Below are 17,223 nucleotides of genomic sequence, written 5' to 3' on the forward strand. Positions count from 1 at the left end.
TCTGATTCAGTCACTGTCTGAAGAAGTCTGATTCAGTCACGGTCTGAAGAAGTCTGATCCAGTCACGGTCTGAAGAAGTCTGATCCAGTCACGGTCTGAAGAAGTCTGATCCAGTCACTGTCTGAAGAAGTCTGATTCAGTCACTGTCTGAAGAAGTCTGATCCAGTCACTGTCTGAAGAAGTCTGATCCAGTCACCATCTCTGTGGGTTTCTTTGCCGGACTGGCGGATTGCAAAGAAAATGTAAACTTGCGTGGTGATATTGGAAACCCAAGCCAATCAGACCAGTATTCTATCACAGCATCACATGAACATTCCCTTTTTCCTGTTGTCAAATGAACTGCAGAATGGTGGACTTGCTGTTTTCAGAAGATCCTAAAATGACTGTCGGACTAGATGTATTATTTGTTGTAGTGTGTACAGTATTGACTAACCACCAAGCTCCACTGTAGCTCAACACCCTGTCTTGTTTTGAAGCATCAGGGTGTGAGTCATTGCCTGTGTCCCAAATGGCATCCTATTCCCTATATAGCGCTCTGGTCACTAAGTAGTGCACTATATGGAGAATAGGGTGCCATTTGGGACGCAGACACGCTGTGTAACATTGCAGTCAAGGCAGGGACCCATCTCTCCTGAAACGGCACAGTCTGTATGTGTTTTTTGACAACTCTGGTCAGCATTACCAGGCCTATCTCACCATCTCACAAAGCCCTGTGATGTATTCCCCCTCTATACTCTGTTCTCAGCCATTCTGTACCATCCTGTCATATTAGGATGTATACTGTACTATACTGCCTGAAGGTGACTTTATAATTGGGGATAAGCGCTCATTCAGCATGTTAGTGTCCCTGCTCCCCTTTGCCAGGAGTGAGCTGGCTGCCTGTTTTATTTATTTTGAGACACAGTGCTTGCGTCTGTTTGTCAGGAGCAGTTGGTAGACGGTGTACTGGGTGTTGGTCAGCATTGCTCTGCTGTAGACGTGATGCCAAAGAGCTGTGGAATTGATCCTTTCAGGTTTTGTTAGCCTGCATGATAAGCCATCATAAAGTGGAGAAAGAAAGGCTGATGTACCAAACCTTTACAGAACCATCACAAAAAGTGAACCACCTTATAGGGGTGGACTCCGAAAAATGTGGCGCTCTTTTTCATGGTACTTCAAGCCAGATAGGAACATATTATGTGTAAATAACTTGGCATAAATGTACTGTTTATGCTTTCTGTGAAATATCCCTATTTAAAGTGCCTTCGAAAAGTATTCAGGCCCCTTGACTTTTTCAAAATGTTTGTTACGTTACAGCCTTATTATAAAATGGATTAAATATTTATTTTTTTCAGCAATCTACACACAGTACCCCATAATGACACAGTGAAAACAGGTTTTTAGAAATGTTTGTAACTTGATATATATTTTTTTAAACAGAAATACCTTATATACATAAGTATTCAGACCCTTTGCTATGAGACTCGAAATTGAGCTCAGGTGTATCCTGTTTCCATTGATCATCCTTGAGATGTTTCTACAACTTCATTGGAGTACACCTGTGGTAAATTCAATTGATTGGGCATGATTTGGAAAAGCACACACCTGTCTATATAAGGTCCCACAGGTGACAGTGCATGTCAGAGCAAAAACCAAGCCATGAGGTCGAAGGAATTGGCCATAGAGCTCCGAGACAGGATTGTGTCAAGGCACAGATCTGGGAAAGGGTACCAAACTTTTTCTGCAGCACTGAAGGTCCCCAAGAACACAGTGGCCTCCATCGTTCTTAAATGGAAGAAGTTTGTAACCACCAAAACTCTTCCTAGAGCTGGCTGCCCGGCCAAAATGAGCAATCAGGGGAGAAGGGCCTTGGTCAGGGAGGTGACCAAGAACCCGACTGTCACTCTAACATAGCTCTAGAGTTCCTCTGTGGAGATGGGAGAACCTTCCAGAAGGACAACCATCTCTGCAGCACTACACCAATCAGGCCTACACCTCAGTAAAAAGCACATGACAGCCCGCTTGGAGTTTGCCAAAAGGCACCTACAGTAAACACTCTCAGACCATGAGAAACAAGATTCTCTGTTCTGATGAAACCAAGATTGAACTCTTTGGCCAGAATGTCTGGAGGAAACCTGGCACCATCCCAATGATTGAATCATGGTGGTGGCAGTATCATGCTGTGGGGATGTTTTTCAGCGGCAGGAACTGAGAGACTAGTCAGGATCGAGGCAAAGATAAACGGAGCAAAGTACAGAGAAATCCTTGATAAAAACCTGCTCCAGAGAGCTCAGGACATCAGACTTAGGGCAAAGGTTGATTTTCCAACAGGACAACGACCCTAAGCACACAGCCAAGACAACGCAGGAGTGGCTTCGGGACAAGTCTCTGAATGTCCTTGGCCCAGCTAGAGCCCGGACTTGAACCCGATCGAACATCTCTGGAGAGACCTGAAAATAGCTGTGCAGCAACACTCCCCATCCAACCTGACAAAGCTTGAGTGGATCTGCGGAGAGAAATGGGAGAAACTCCCCAAGCTTGTAGCGTCCAGTTTTTGCTTTGTGATTATGGGGTATTGTGTGTAGATTTATGAGGAATAAAATCTTTTATCAATTTTATAATAAGGCTGTAACGGAACAAAATATGGACAAAGTCCAGGGGTCTGAATACTTTCCGAATACACTGTATACCATGGCATTGTTGAATACTTGTTTCTGTTTGGCTTGAAGGGCATTCTAGAGTCCTATATATTTACTTTGATTAATTAACGAACCATCTGTTGGCTCCTGAAGCTGTGTATGACCTGGTTTCACTTTCACAAGTACCTCTCATTTAACAAATGACTGTACTTTATATGGATTATTATTGTAACTACTACTGTAACCACTGATGTGGTCAAATTATAAAGCATGTCAAGATGTGTTGCATAAATTCACAATGGAAATACAATGAAATCGAAAAATTATTGAATTATTACTCTCACAATTTCACACATTTTCAACATATATTTTCCCCATTCTATACTTGACAAGTAGTTAGTTCCCATATTCCACCACTTGGCATTATGCCTACCCATGGTCATGGCTGTGCGTAAATTTATGCACACTCTCAAGCAAATGTTCATATTGATAAATCCCACGCATGGTTTACGCACAGATTTGAGGCCCCGGGGCCAATTGTCTTTGGCACCCTTCTCCAACGGAACTGATGCTACACATGGATCTGCTGAGAATGAATCACACACACTCACATTCACACCTCTGGGGCCAGGAATTTTAATATCCAATCAAACACACCACTTTCTCTTGACAAGATGAGAGTGAGTCTTGATTGAATAAGGATCGATTATTCCTCCCTCCCTCCTTACCATCCCTCATGTCCCTGGTGTTTGTGTAGACGGTGAAGACAGGAGAAGAGGAGGAGACTGTGTCACTGAGGGTCGTTCACAGATCTTTTTGGGGGCATGTGCCCTAACTTTTAAACAGGGCACCCCCGAACCGCGGTCATAAACTCATTGAGTAATTATTACTTTGATTATTTATTTACAGAAAAGGAATAAATAACCCTTAGTTTCAAATGCTTAAGTCTTATTCACGTTACTAAGAACAGAACAATAGCAAAATAATACAAATAATAACATATACAACTCTGAGTAAAGTATTTTGCACAACTATTTTGAACTGCTGCGCTATTTCACAATGACCAACTCGATTCCAGTCAAAATACAAGATTGTGAGAAATACTGTAGCCTACCATGACTATACCCAACCCAACTCCATTGTTGCCACTATGTATCCTACCTGAATGAAGCTTTGATTCAGTGGATGAAGTATTGAGGAGCAGGGATGTTGAAGGTCACTTCAACTATCAGCTGCTGATCTACACTTCCTAAATAAGCCAGGAATGAGAGCAAATTAATAGAAGAAAATTAGAAATACTGTAGCCTACAATTACTAAACCCTTTATTACGCACCATAATATCTGTCCTTCTGCACTCCCTAAATTGTGTCATTGAGCGTTTCAGCAGACTTTTAGCCCACCATAACTGACTATGAGAATATTTGCGCTCTGTGGGTGTAATATTTATTGACAATTTTGATACCTTCTGGAAACAAAGCTCGTATTATAACTAGAATGGGATCCAACCAAATAATTTTGGTTCCTGGATCATTTCACAGAATTATAAGGCTGCGTTGAGACAATGACTTATCAATGACCCAAGTCCAGCTCATTTAAACCGTACCATTGAGTTGTCATAATGCTTCAGCAAATGTACATTATCCCAGGGGCGTTGGAAGACAATGTAAAAAATTAAAAATAAAGTGTTAAACCAGATACAATGCTATTTTAAAGTAAAGAAATTGACAACAGACTTTCAGCATGCTTATAGGGAAGGACATTCAACAAGCACAGCACTTACACAAATTACTGATGATTGGCTGAGAGAAATTGATGATAAAAGATTTGTGGGGGCTGTTTTGTTAGACTTCAGTGCAGGTTTAGACATTATCGATCATAGTCTGCTGCTGGAAAAAATGTATGTGTTATGGTTTTACACCCCCTGCTATAATGTGAATAAAGTGTTAACTGTCTAACAGAACACAGAGGATGTTCTTTAATGGAAGCCTTCAACATAATCCAGGTAGAATCAGGAATTCCCCAGGGCAGCTGTCTAGGCCCCTTACTTTTTTCAGTCTTTACTAACGACATGCCACTGGCTTTGAGTAAAGCCAGTGTGTCTATGTATGCAGATGACTCAACACTATACACGTCAGCTACTACAGCGACTGAAATGACTTCAGCACTTAACAAAGAGCTGCAGTTAGTTTCAGAATGGGGGGCAAGGAATAAGTTAGTCCTAAATATTTAAAACCAAAAGCATTGTATTTGAGACAAATCATTCACTAAACCCTAAACCTCAACTAAATCTTGCAATAAATAATGTTGAAATTGAGCAAAGTTGAGGTGACTAAACTGCTTGCAGTAACCCAGGATTGTAAACTGTTGATACAACAGTAGCTAAGATAGGGAGAAGTCTGTCCATAATCAAGCGCTGTTCTGCCTTCTTAACAACACTATCAACAAGGCAGGTCCTACAGGCCCTAGTTTGGTCGCACCTGAACTACTGTTCAGTCGTGTGGTCAGGTACCACAAAGAGGGATTTAGGAAAGTTGCAATTGGCTCAGAACAGGGCAGCACGACTGGCTTTTGGATGTACACAGAGAGCTGGCATTAATAATATGCATGTCAATCTCTCCTGGCTGAAAGTGGAGGAGAGATTGACTTCATCACATCTTGTATTTGTAATTGACATGTTGAATGCACCGAGCTGTCTGTTTGAACTATTGGCACACAGCTCGGACACCCATGCATACCCCACAAGACATGCCACCAGAGGTCTCTTCACAGTCCCCAAGTCCAGAACAGACTATGGGAGGCACACAGTACTACATAGAGCCATGACTACATGGGACTCTATTCCACATCAAGTAACTCATGCCAGCAGTAAAATTACATTTTTAAAAAAGATACAAAAACACCTTTGGAACAGTGGGGATTGTGAAGCAACACAAACAGGCACAGAACATGCATACACACACATGATAACATACGCACTATACACACACGTACACATGGATTTTGTGTTGTAGATATGTGGTAGTAGAGTAGGGGCCTGAGGGAACACACTTAATGTGTTGTGAAATCTGTTGTGAATGTATTGTAATGTTTTAAATTGTATAACTGCCTTCATTTTGCAAGACCCCAGGAAGAGCAGCAGCTAATGGGGATCCATAATAAATATAAATACTTTTCTATAGCCTACCATTCCCTAAATAAGCCAGTAAAGAAAGCATGGTGGTCACTGATGATGACTAATAATGTTGTTATTCAGCAGAATCCTTAGGCTTCCATATGTTACACTTCACAAAATGGCTAGCTAGCTGTATTACTAGATTAGTCTGGGGCGGGTGAATTTAACGACAACTTGCAGGCAGTGGGTTCAGAGCAGCAACAACCCAAAAAATGGATTAAAAATGTTTTGGGGAAAATTATACCACCACCCAAATGGGCACTTTGGAGACTGGGGGGAAAAAGGGTCGGTTCTCTGTACAGAAAGAGTCCTATCTGGACACGTGCCTGGTCTCACAGAGGAAGAGAGGAGGAGACTGTCTCAGGAGGAGAGGAAGAGTGAAAGAGAAGAGGAAGAGAGAGATGAGATGAGGAGGAGAGGTGGTAGAGAGGAGGAGACTGTCACTGATGAGGAGGAGAGGTGGTCGAGAAGAGGAGACTGTCACTAATGAGGTGGAGAGAGGAGGGGACTGTCACTGATGAGGAGGAGAGGTGGAGAGAGGAGGAGACTGTCACTGATGAGGAGGAGAAGTGGTAGAGAGGATGACACTGTCACTGATGAGGTGGTAGAGAAGAGGAGACGTCACTGATGAGGAGGAGAGGTGGTAGAGAAGAGGAGACTGTCACTGATGAGGTGGTAGAGAAGAGACCATCACTGATGAGGAGGAGAGGTGGTAGAGAGGTGGAGACTGTCACTGATGAGGAGGAGAGATGGTAGAGGAGACTGTCACTCATGAGGAGGAGAGGTGGTAGAGAGGTGGAGACTGTCACTGATGAGGTGGTAGAGGAGACTGTCACTGATGAGGAGGAGAGGTGGTAGAGAGGAGACTGTCACTGATGAGGTGGAGAGAGGAGGGGACTGTCACTGATGAGGAGGAGAGGTGGAGAGAGGAGGAGACTGTCACTGATGAGGAGGAGAGGTGGTAGAGAGGAGGAGACTGTCACTGATGAGGTGGTAGAGAAGAGGAGACTGTCACTGATGAGGAGGAAAGGTGGTAGAGAAGAGATTGTCACTGATAAGGAGGATAGGTGGTAGAGAGGAGAAGACTGTCACTGATGAGGAGGAGAGGTGGTAGAGAGGAGGAGACTGTCACTGATGAGGAGAGGAGAAAGAGAGGCCTGCTGCTGTGCCAGACTGGAGAACAGTCACAATGTACCCATCAGCACATATGGACATAGTCATCCTTATGACACAGAAACATGTGGAGCAGAGCAGAGTTCTATTTAGAGATGGTTCTGAACATGTTACCGGTGGTCATTCTGGACATGGCCCTTCTGTTTGTCTTGTGTAATCATTTGACCATGGGTGACATCCACGGTTTGTCTGTGGGTCATAGAAGGCATAGACTAGAGCAGTATGCATGTTCCCTATAGCAGAACCCAGTATGCATGTTCCCTATAGCAGAACCCAGTATGCATGTTCCCTATAGCAGAACCCAGTATTCATGTTCCCTATAGCAGAACCCAGTATGCATGTTCCCTGTAGCAGAACCCAGTATTCATGTTCCTTATAGCAGAACCCAGTATTCATGTTCCCTATAGCAGAACCCAGTATTCATGTTCCTTATAGCAGAACCCAGTATTCATGTTCCCTATAGCAGAACCCAGTATTCATGTTCCTTATAGCAGAACCCAGTATTCATGTTCCCTATAGCAGAACCCAGTATTCATGTTCCTTATAGCAGAACCCAGTATTCATGTTCCCTATAGCAGAACCCAGTATTCATGTTCCCTATAGCAGAACCCAGTATGCATGTTCCCTATAGCAGAACCCAGTATTCATGTTCCCTATAGCAGAACCCAGTATTCATGTTCCTTATAGCAGAACCCAGTATTCATGTTCCCTATAGCAGAACCCAGTATTCATGTTCCTTATAGCAGAACCCAGTATTCATGTTCCCTATAGCAGAACCCAGTATGCATGTTCCCTATAGCAGAACCCAGTTTGCATGTTCCCTATAGCAGAACCCAGTTTGCATGTTCCCTATAGCAGAACCCAGTTTGCATGTTCCCTATAGCAGAACCCAGTATGCATGTTCCCTGTAGCAGAACCCAGTATGCATGTTCCCTATAGCAGAACCCAGTATTCATGTTCCCTATAGCAGAACCCAGTATGCATGTTCCCTATAGCAGAACCCAGTATTCATGTTCCCTATAGCAGAACCCAGTATGCATGTTCCCTATAGCAGAACCCAGTATTCATGTTCCCTATAGCAGAACCCAGTATGCATGTTCCCTGTAGCAGAACCCAGTATGCATGTTCCCTGTAGCAGAACCCAGTATGCATGTTCCCTGTAGCATAACCCAGTATGCATGTTCCCTGTAGCATAACCCAGTATGCATGTTCCCTGTAGCATAACCCAGTATTCATGTTCCCTGTAGCAGAACCCAGTATGCATGTTCCCTATAGCAGAACCCACAAGCAGCAGTCTCACCCAATAATTATCATAACAGTGATTGTATTGATTAGTTGTGTCTGGTATGAATGTGAGGTTGCCTTATAAAGACAGGCAAGGGTTTCATGCTTTCATATTCTTTTTTAAATCAGAATATTCTTTTCCATCAAGACCAGATTTTGATTTCAGATCTAAAAGGTAACACAACCACATCCCATCCTACTCTACTCTCTTCTCTACTCTCTAGTCTACTCTTTAGTCTACTCTCTATGCTTTCGTTTACTCTCTTCTCTACTCTCTTCTCTACGCTTTAGTCTACTCTTTAGTCTACTCTCTTCTCTACGCTTTAGTCTACTCTTTAGTCTACTCTCTTCTCTACTCTCTAGTCTACTCTTTAGTCTACTCTTTAGTCTACTCTCTTCTCTACTCTCTACTCTACTCTTTAGTCTACTCTCTAGTCTACTCTTTAGTCTACTCTCTTCTCTACTCTCTAGTCTACTCTTTAGTCTACTCTCTAGTCTACTCTTTAGTCTACTCTCTTCTCTACTCTCTAGTCTACTCTTTAGTCTACTCTCTACTCTACTCTTTAGTCTACTCTCTACTCTACTCTTTAATCTACTCTTTAGTCTACTCTTTAGTCTACTCTCTACTCTACTCTCTACTCTCTACTCTACTCTTTAGTCTACTCTCTACTCTACTCTTTAGTCTACTCTTTAGTCTACTCTTTAGTCTACTCTCTAGTCTACTCTTTAGTCTACTCTCTAGTCTACTCTTTAGTCTACTCTCTACTCTACTCTTTAGTCTACTCTCTACTCTACTCTTTAGTCTACTCTCTTCTCTACTCTCTAGTCTACTCTTTAGTCTACTCTCTTCTCTACTCTCTAGTCTACTCTTTAGTCTACTCTCTTCTCTACTCTCTAGTCTACTCTTTAGTCTAATCTCTAGTCTACTCTTTAGTCTACTCTCTTCTCTACTCTTTAGTCTACTCTTTAGTCTACTCTCTTCTCTACTCTCTAGTCTACTCTTTAGTCTACTCTCTTCTCTACTCTCTAGTCTACTCTTTAGGCTACTCTTTAGTATACTCTTTAGTCTACTCTCTTCTCTACTCTTTAGTCTACTCTCTACGCTTTAGTTTACTCTCTTCTCTACTCTCTAGTCTATGCTTTAGTCTACTCTTTAGTCTACTCTCTTCTCTACTCTTTAGTCTACTCTTTAGTCTACTCTCTTCTCTACTCTCTAGTCTACTCTTTAGTCTACTCTCTAGTCTACTCTTTAGTCTACTCTCTACGCTTTAGTTTACTCTCTTCTCTACTCTCTAGTCTACGCTTTAGTCTACGCTTTAGTCTACTCTCTTCTCTACTCTCTAGTCTACTCTTTAGTCTACTCTCTACTCTACGCTTTAGTCTACTCTCTACTCTACGCTTTAGTCTACTCTTTAGTCTACGCTTTAGTCTACTCTTTAGTCTACTCTCTTCTCTACTCTCTAGTCTACTCTTTAGTCTACTCTCTAGTCTACGCTTTAGTCTACTCTCTTCTCTACTCTCTAATCTACTCTTTAGTCTACTCTCTTCTCTAGTCTTTAGTCTACTCTTTAGTCTACTCTCTTCTCTACTCTCTAGTCTACTCTTTAGTCTACTCTACTCTACGCTTTAGTCTACTCTCTACTCTACGCTTTAGTCTACTCTCTACTCTACGCTTTAGTCTACTCTCTACTCTACTCTTTAGTCTACTCTCTACTCTACGCTTTAGTCTACTCTCTACTCTACGCTTTAGTCTACTCTCTACTCTACGCTTTAGTTTACACTCTACTCTCTAGTCTACTCTTTAGTCTACTCTCTACTCGACGCTTTAGTTTACTCTCTACTCTACTCTACACTCTACTCTTTATTCTACTCTTTACTCTACTCTCTACTCTACACTCTACTCTTTATTCTACTCTTTACTCTACTCTCTACTCTACACTCTACTCTTTACTCTACTTTACTCTATACTATACTCTACTCTACTCTACACTCTACTCTTTATTCTACGCTTTACTCTACTCTACTCTTTACTCTACTCTATAATCTCTACTCTACACTCTACTCTTTACTCTACTTTACTCTATACTCTTTACTATAATTCTACTCTTTACTCTCTACTCTTTACTCTACTCTTTACTCTCTACTCTTTCCTCTACTCTATACTCTCTACTCTACACTCTACTCTTTAGTATACAATATACTCTTTACTCTATACTCTCTACTCTACACTGTACACTCCACTCTTTAGTATACTCTCTACTCTACTCTCTACTCTACTCTTTAGTATACTATCTACTCTCTACACTCTACTCTACACTCTTTAGTATACTCTTTACTCTACTATCTACTCTCTACTCTACACTCTTTAGTATACTCTTTACTATCTACTATCTACTCTACACTCTTTAGTATACTCTTTACTATCTACTATCTACTGTACACTCTTTAGTATACTCTTTACTATCTACTCTCTACTCTACACTCTTTAGTATACTCTTTACTATCTACTCTACACTCTTTAGTATACTCTTTACTATCTACTCCACACTCTTTAGTATACTATTTACTCTCTACTATCTACTCTCTACTCTACACTCTTTAGTATACTCTTTACTCTCTACTCTACACTCTTTAGTATACTCTCTATTCTACTCTCTACACTCTTTAGTATACTCTTTACTCTCTACTCTGCTCTCTACTCTTTACTCTCTACACTACTCTTTACTATACTCTCTACTATTTACTCTACTCTTTACTTTCTACTCTTTAGTATACTCTCTACTCTGCACTCTACTCTACTCTCTACTCTTTACTCTCTACTATACTCTTTAGTCTTCACTCTACTCTTTACTCTACTCTACTCTCGACTCTACTCTTGACTACTCACTACTCTACTCTTTAGTCTACTCTCTACTCTCTACTGTACTCTTTACTCTACTCTTTAGTCTACTCTCTACTCTACTCTTTAGTCTACTGTACTCTCTACTCTTTAGTCTACTCTCTACTCTCTACTCTACTCTCTACTGTACTCTTTAGTCTACTCTCAACTCTTTAGTCTACTCTCAACTCTACTCTTTAGTCTACTCTCTACTCTTTAGTCTACTCTTTTCTCTACTCTACTCTTTAGTCTACTCTCTACTCTTTACTCTACTGTACTCTTTACTCTACATTCTACTCTTTACTCTCTACTCTTTACTCTACTCTCTACCCTCTACTCTTTACTCTACTCTCTACTCTTTACTCTACTCTCTACTCTACACTCTACTCTTTAGTATACAATATACTCTTTACTCTATACTCTCTACTCTACATTGTATACTCTCTACTCTACTCTTTACTCTACTCTCTACTCTACTCTTTAGTATACTATCTACTCTCTACACTCTACTCTTCTCTACTGTACTCTTTACTCTACTCTCAACTCAACTCTTTAGTCTACTCTCTACTCTTTACTCTCTACTGTACTCTTTACTCTACTCTCAACTCTACTCTTGACTACTCTCTCCTCCACTCCACTCGATACTCTGTATTGTACTCTCTACTCTACTCTTTACTTTTTATTCTGTATTCTACTCTACTCTTTCTCCACTCCGACCAACAGAACGGACAGGCAACAGTTACCTCTGTTTTCATAGCAACCCCAGTCCAATTACCACCGCTGCACTGCACTGGCTCCACTTTGGCAAGATGGAGGCGCTCCTCTTCTCTCACTGTGTCTGTGTGTGTTCCTGCATGCTGATGCATGTGTGTGTTCCTGCATGCTGATGTGTGTGTGTGTGTGTGTGTTCCTGTATGCTGATGCATGTGTGTGTTCCTGTGTGTGTGTGTGTGTGTGTGTGTGTGTGTGTGTGTGTGTGTGTGTGTGTGTGTGTGTGTGTGTGTGTGTGTGTGTGTGTTCCTGCATGCTGATGTGTGTGTGTGTGCCTGTGTCTATTTCCGAGCATAGTAATGTACGACTGCTCTGTCTCTCTTTATCCAAACGGCTGTCTGTGATGAGGGGCTTTCTGCTCCTCGTGACAAGAAAACCTCCAGCTCTGTGCATCCATGCAGAATAGTACTGATGTAGAGGCTCTCACTCATTCTCCTCCCCTCCCCCTCTTTAACCCCCCCCCCCCCACACACACACACACACACACACACACACATACACACCACCACAGCCCATGTGATCCCCAGCTGCCAGTCTATTGGCTGATACCACCGTGGCGTGCATCCAATCTGGCTTAAATGCTGAGATCAACATAAGCGGGGCTGCCTGGTGATCCTCCCAGACTGGCAGCAGAGAGGAGGTAGATCTTGTGAGGCAGGCAGGCAGGAGGAAGAGCGGCGCCCTCCTCGAACACAATCGCCACGACAACGCACCTCACGCCTGTGGCTAGAGCCCAGCCAGCTCCGTTAGCAACCGTTAGCATCGCTCTATCACTCTACCAGGGGACCATCTGCCATTGCTTCCCCTCTCTTTCCCTCTCGCTATCCCTCTGTTCTTTGCTTCCTCTATAAACCCGTTAGCTGCTCCTCTCATCTCGGTGCAGTCAAGGTTCTGCTGTCAGTCATTATGAAGCACAGCGTGGCAGCAGCAGCGATGGAGGTGACAATTACAGGTAAGTACAAGACACTGGCTGACATGCTTTATCCACCTCTAGAGAGAAGAGAGTGAAGGAGAAGAGCAGAGGCTTTGGCTGCTGATTAGAATGGAGGGATGGAGCGAGGGAAAAGGAGGAGCGGGGAGGGGGTTGTTTGTTGTTGCTTGGCTGCGGAGAAGAGTGGAGAGTAGCAGAGCAATGCTCATAGGACAGATGGGGCAGTGCTGGGTTGTGCGTGCGTGCGACTCTGTGAGGCATAATCAGGTTAGAACAGCCCATCTCAGCCTTCTGATTAAAAGCCTCCCAATCTCAGCAAACACAGAGCCTAAAGCTCAGTCTGAAGCTGTCTTTGTGAACACAGACAGAGCAGAGGGAAGTGGTGGCGATAGTACACATTGTGAATAAGGTTTAGCATTGTATACTACTACCCACTTTCCTACCAATGGAGGAATGAACCACTACTATCCACCATATTAGCCTCGGCTAGCAAATTATAAATGCCATATGTGTTTAGTATGTTTAAATAATGCATACATTTCATGTTTAACATTGCCATGGACAGATATTCAGTATATTTGTATTGTATTTATTACGGATCCCCATTAGCTGCTGCCAAGGCAAACATTACAGCAGTTATATACAATTTAAAATATATGACATTACATTTTATAACACTTTTCACAACACATTGTGTTCCCTCAGGCCACTACTCTACTACCACACCTCTGGTGGCATGTCTTGTGGGGTATTCATGGGTGTCCGAGCTGTGTGCTAGTAGTTTAAACAGACAGCTCGGTGCATTCAGCATGTCAACACTTCTTACAGAAACAAGTAGTGATGAAGTCAATCTCTCCTCCACTGTGAGCCATGAGAGATTTACATGCATATGATTAATGTTAGCTCTCCGTGTACATTTAAGGGCCAGCCGTACTGCCCTGTTCTGAGCAAATTGTCGTTTTCGGAGGTATATACTGTAGCAATATAAAACAGCAAGATGATTGTCTTTGTCCATGGTTACTGTAGCTATAGCTACCCCCAGGATAATCTGCTTTGTCAAGAAAAGGTATTCCCAAACTGGGGGGGTATGCGCAATGCATTTGGGGGTATGCCAAATAAAAATGTGATTTACATTTTTTTATATATATATATATATGTGTGTGTGTGTTTTTTATATATTTTTTTCTTCACATTTTTAAACAGTACATTTATATTTTCCAACGGGGCTATACTTTGGGTGAGGTTTTTTTCTCACCTGAGTAGCCTCATTTCACTGCCAAAAATAAAATGGAACCATCTAGTGTTCAGCGAAATAACAACACAATGTCAAATACAGGTAGCCTCGTCAAGTAATTAACTTCCAATCACATTAACCGTTACTCTTTCGCAGGAAACCCTCACTCTTGCGCAGACATTTAGAAACGAAATATGACAATTAAAAAAATAAGCCACAGGAGTGTTTTGAGCGAGAATACAGACAACTTTTGAGTAGTAAGATGTATAAAAGCAACAGATACCATTAATAAGAAGGGTCTAGAAGCGTCTTATATGGTGAGCTACCGAGTGGCTGGGACAGGCAAGCCCCATACTATTGTGTAGAACTTAATTCTTCCAGCTGCCGCGGATATGGCTGGGACAATGCTGGGGGAAAAGGCCAACAAAAACTATACAGACAATGACTTCATCAAACAACACTGTATCACGATGCATCAGTGACATGGCAGGAGATGTTTTGAAATAATTACTGCTTCGCATACAAGCCAGTGAGTTCTATGCGTTACAGCTGGATGAGTCAACAGACGTGGCGGGCCTGGTATATGTCCGTTACGTTTATGGGGGGTCAATTAAGGAAGACATCCTCTTCTAGAATCCAGGAAAACAGGAGAGGATATTTTTAAAGTACTGGACAGCTTTGTGACATTAAATGGACTTTGGTGGTCAAGATGTGTTGATATCTGTACTGATGGCGCAAAAGTCATGACAGGGAGACATAGTGGAGTGGTAACGCATGTGCAAGCATTTGCTCCCGACACCACTTGGGTACACTGCAGCTTCAACCGAGAGGCTCTTGCTGCCAAGGGAATGCCTGACAGCGCATACAGAAGTGTGCTGGTTATCAAAGGGCAAAGTATTGCCAATTTTTTTTTTTAAATTGAGAGACGAGCTTAAGGTTTTCTTTACTGACCATAATTTTCACTTGTCTGACTGTTTGCATGATGACGGTTTCTCACACGACTGGCCCGTTTTTTCTCGCCTGAATGATCTGAATCTAGGATTACAGGGACTCTCCGCAACTATATTCAATGTGCGGGACAAAATGGAGGCTATGATTAAGAAGTTGGAGCTCTTTTCTGTCTGCATTAACAAGGACAACACACAGGTCTTCCCATCATTGTATGATTTTTTTGTGTGCAAATGAACTCAAGCTTATGGACAATGTCAAATGTGATATAGCGAAACACCTGAGTGAGCTGGGTGCGCAATTACGCAGGTACTTTCTCAAAATGGACGACACAAACAACTGGATTCGTTATCCCTTTTATGCCCTGCCTTTCAGTCCACTTACCGATATCTGAACAAGAGAGCCTCATCGAAATTGCAACAAGCGGTTCTGTGAAAATTGAATTTAACCAGAAGCCACTGCCAGATTTCTGGTTAGGGCTGCGGTCAGAGTTTCTTGCCTTGGCAAATCACACTGTTAAGACACTGATGCCATTTGCAACCACATACCTACAGTTGAAGTCGGAAGTTTACATACACCTTAGCCAAATACATTTAAACTCTGTTTTTCACAATTCCTGACATTTAATCCAAGTAAAAATTCCCTGTTTTAGGTCAGTTAGGATCACCACTTTATTTTAAGAATGTGAAATGTCAGAATAATAGTAGAGAGAATGATTTATTTCAGCTTTTATTTCTTTCATCACATTCCCAGTGGGTCAGAAGTTTACATACACTCAATTAGTATTTGGTAGCATTGCCTTTAAATTGTTTAACTTGGGTTAAACATTTCGGGTAGCCTTCCTTCCACAAGCTTCCCACAATAAGTTGGGTGAATTTTGGCTCATTCCTCCTGACAGAGCTGGTGTAACTGAGTCAGGTTTGTAGGCCTCCTTGCTCGCACAGGCTTTTTCAGTTCTGCCCACAAATTTCTTCTATAGGATTATGGTCAGGGCTTTGTGATGGCCACTCCAATACCTTGACTTTGTTGTCCTTAAGCCATTTTGCCACAACTTTGGAAGTATGCTTGGGGTCATTGTCCATTTGGAAGACCCATTTGTGACCAAGCTTTAACTTCCTGACTGGTGTCTTGAGATTTTGCTTCAATATATCACATACTTTTCCTCCTCATGATGCCATCTATTTTGTGAAGTGCACCAGTCCCTCCTGCAGCAAAGCACCCCCACAACATGATGCTGCCACCCCCGTGCTTCACGGTTGGGATGGTGTTCTTCGGCTTGCAAGCCTCCCCCTTTGTCCTCCAAACATAACGATGGTCATTATGGCCAAACAGTTCTATTTTTGTTTCATCAGACCAGAGGACATTTCTCCAAAAAGTATGATCTTTGTCCCCATGTGCAGTTGCAAATCGTGGTCTGGCTTTTTTATGCCGGTTTTGGAGCAGTGGCTTCTTCCTTGCTGAGTGGCCTTTTAGGTTATGTTGATTTAGGACTTGTTTTACTGTGGATATAGATACTTTTGTACCTGTTTCCTCCAGCATCTTCACAAGGTCCTTTGCTGTTGTTCTGGGATTGATTTGCACTTTTCGCACCGAAGTACATTCATCTCTAGGAGACAGAACACGTCTCCTTCCTGAGTGGTATGACGGCTGCATGGTTTCATGGTGTTTATACTTGCATACAATTGTTTGTACAGATGAACGTGGCACCTTCAGGCGTTTGGAAATTTCTCCCAAGAATGAACCAGACTTTTTTCTGAGGTCTTTGCTGATTTCTTTAGATTTTTCCATTATGTCAAGCAAGAGGCACTGAGTTTGAAGGTAGGCTTTGAAATACATCCACAAGTACACATCCAAATGACTCAAATGCTGTCAATTAGCCTATCAGAAGCTTCTAAAGCCATGTCATCATTTTCTGGAATTTTCCAAGCTGTTTAAAGGCACAGTCAACTTAGTGTATGTAAACTTCTGACCCACTGGAATTGAGATACAGTGAATGATAAGTGAAATAATCTGTCTGTAAGCAATTGTTGGAAAAATTACTTGTCATGCACAAAGTAGATGTCCTAACCAACTTGCCAAAACTATAGTTTGTGAACAAGACATTTTGTGAAGTGGTTGAAAAACGAGTTATAATGAGTGTATGTAAACTTCCGACTTCAACTGTATGTGAGAGTTGATTCTCGGCCCTCACTAGCATGAGAACTAAATACAGG

General features: G+C 42.1%; 1 protein-coding gene across 7 annotated transcripts in view; it reads left to right on the top strand.

Moving 5' to 3' along the window:
• LOC106570440 (engulfment and cell motility protein 1) overlaps nt 1–17,223 on the top strand; it is a 201,828-nt gene that overhangs the window by 145,285 nt on the left and 39,320 nt on the right. Inside the window, exon 1 of one of the 7 annotated variants that reach the window (XM_014142782.2) lies at nt 12,470–12,849. The exons of the other annotated variants lie outside the window; for them this stretch is intronic. The gene's annotated coding sequence lies outside the window, so the exon portion shown is untranslated. Of the gene's footprint in view, nt 1–12,469; nt 12,850–17,223 lie in introns of those variants that run through there. 7 annotated transcript variants of the gene reach the window in all.

The sequence above is a fragment of the Salmo salar genome, chromosome 14, assembly GCF_965601325.2.
Source record: "Salmo salar chromosome 14, fSalSal1, whole genome shotgun sequence".
In the NCBI taxonomy this organism is placed as follows: domain Eukaryota; kingdom Metazoa; phylum Chordata; class Actinopteri; order Salmoniformes; family Salmonidae; genus Salmo; species Salmo salar.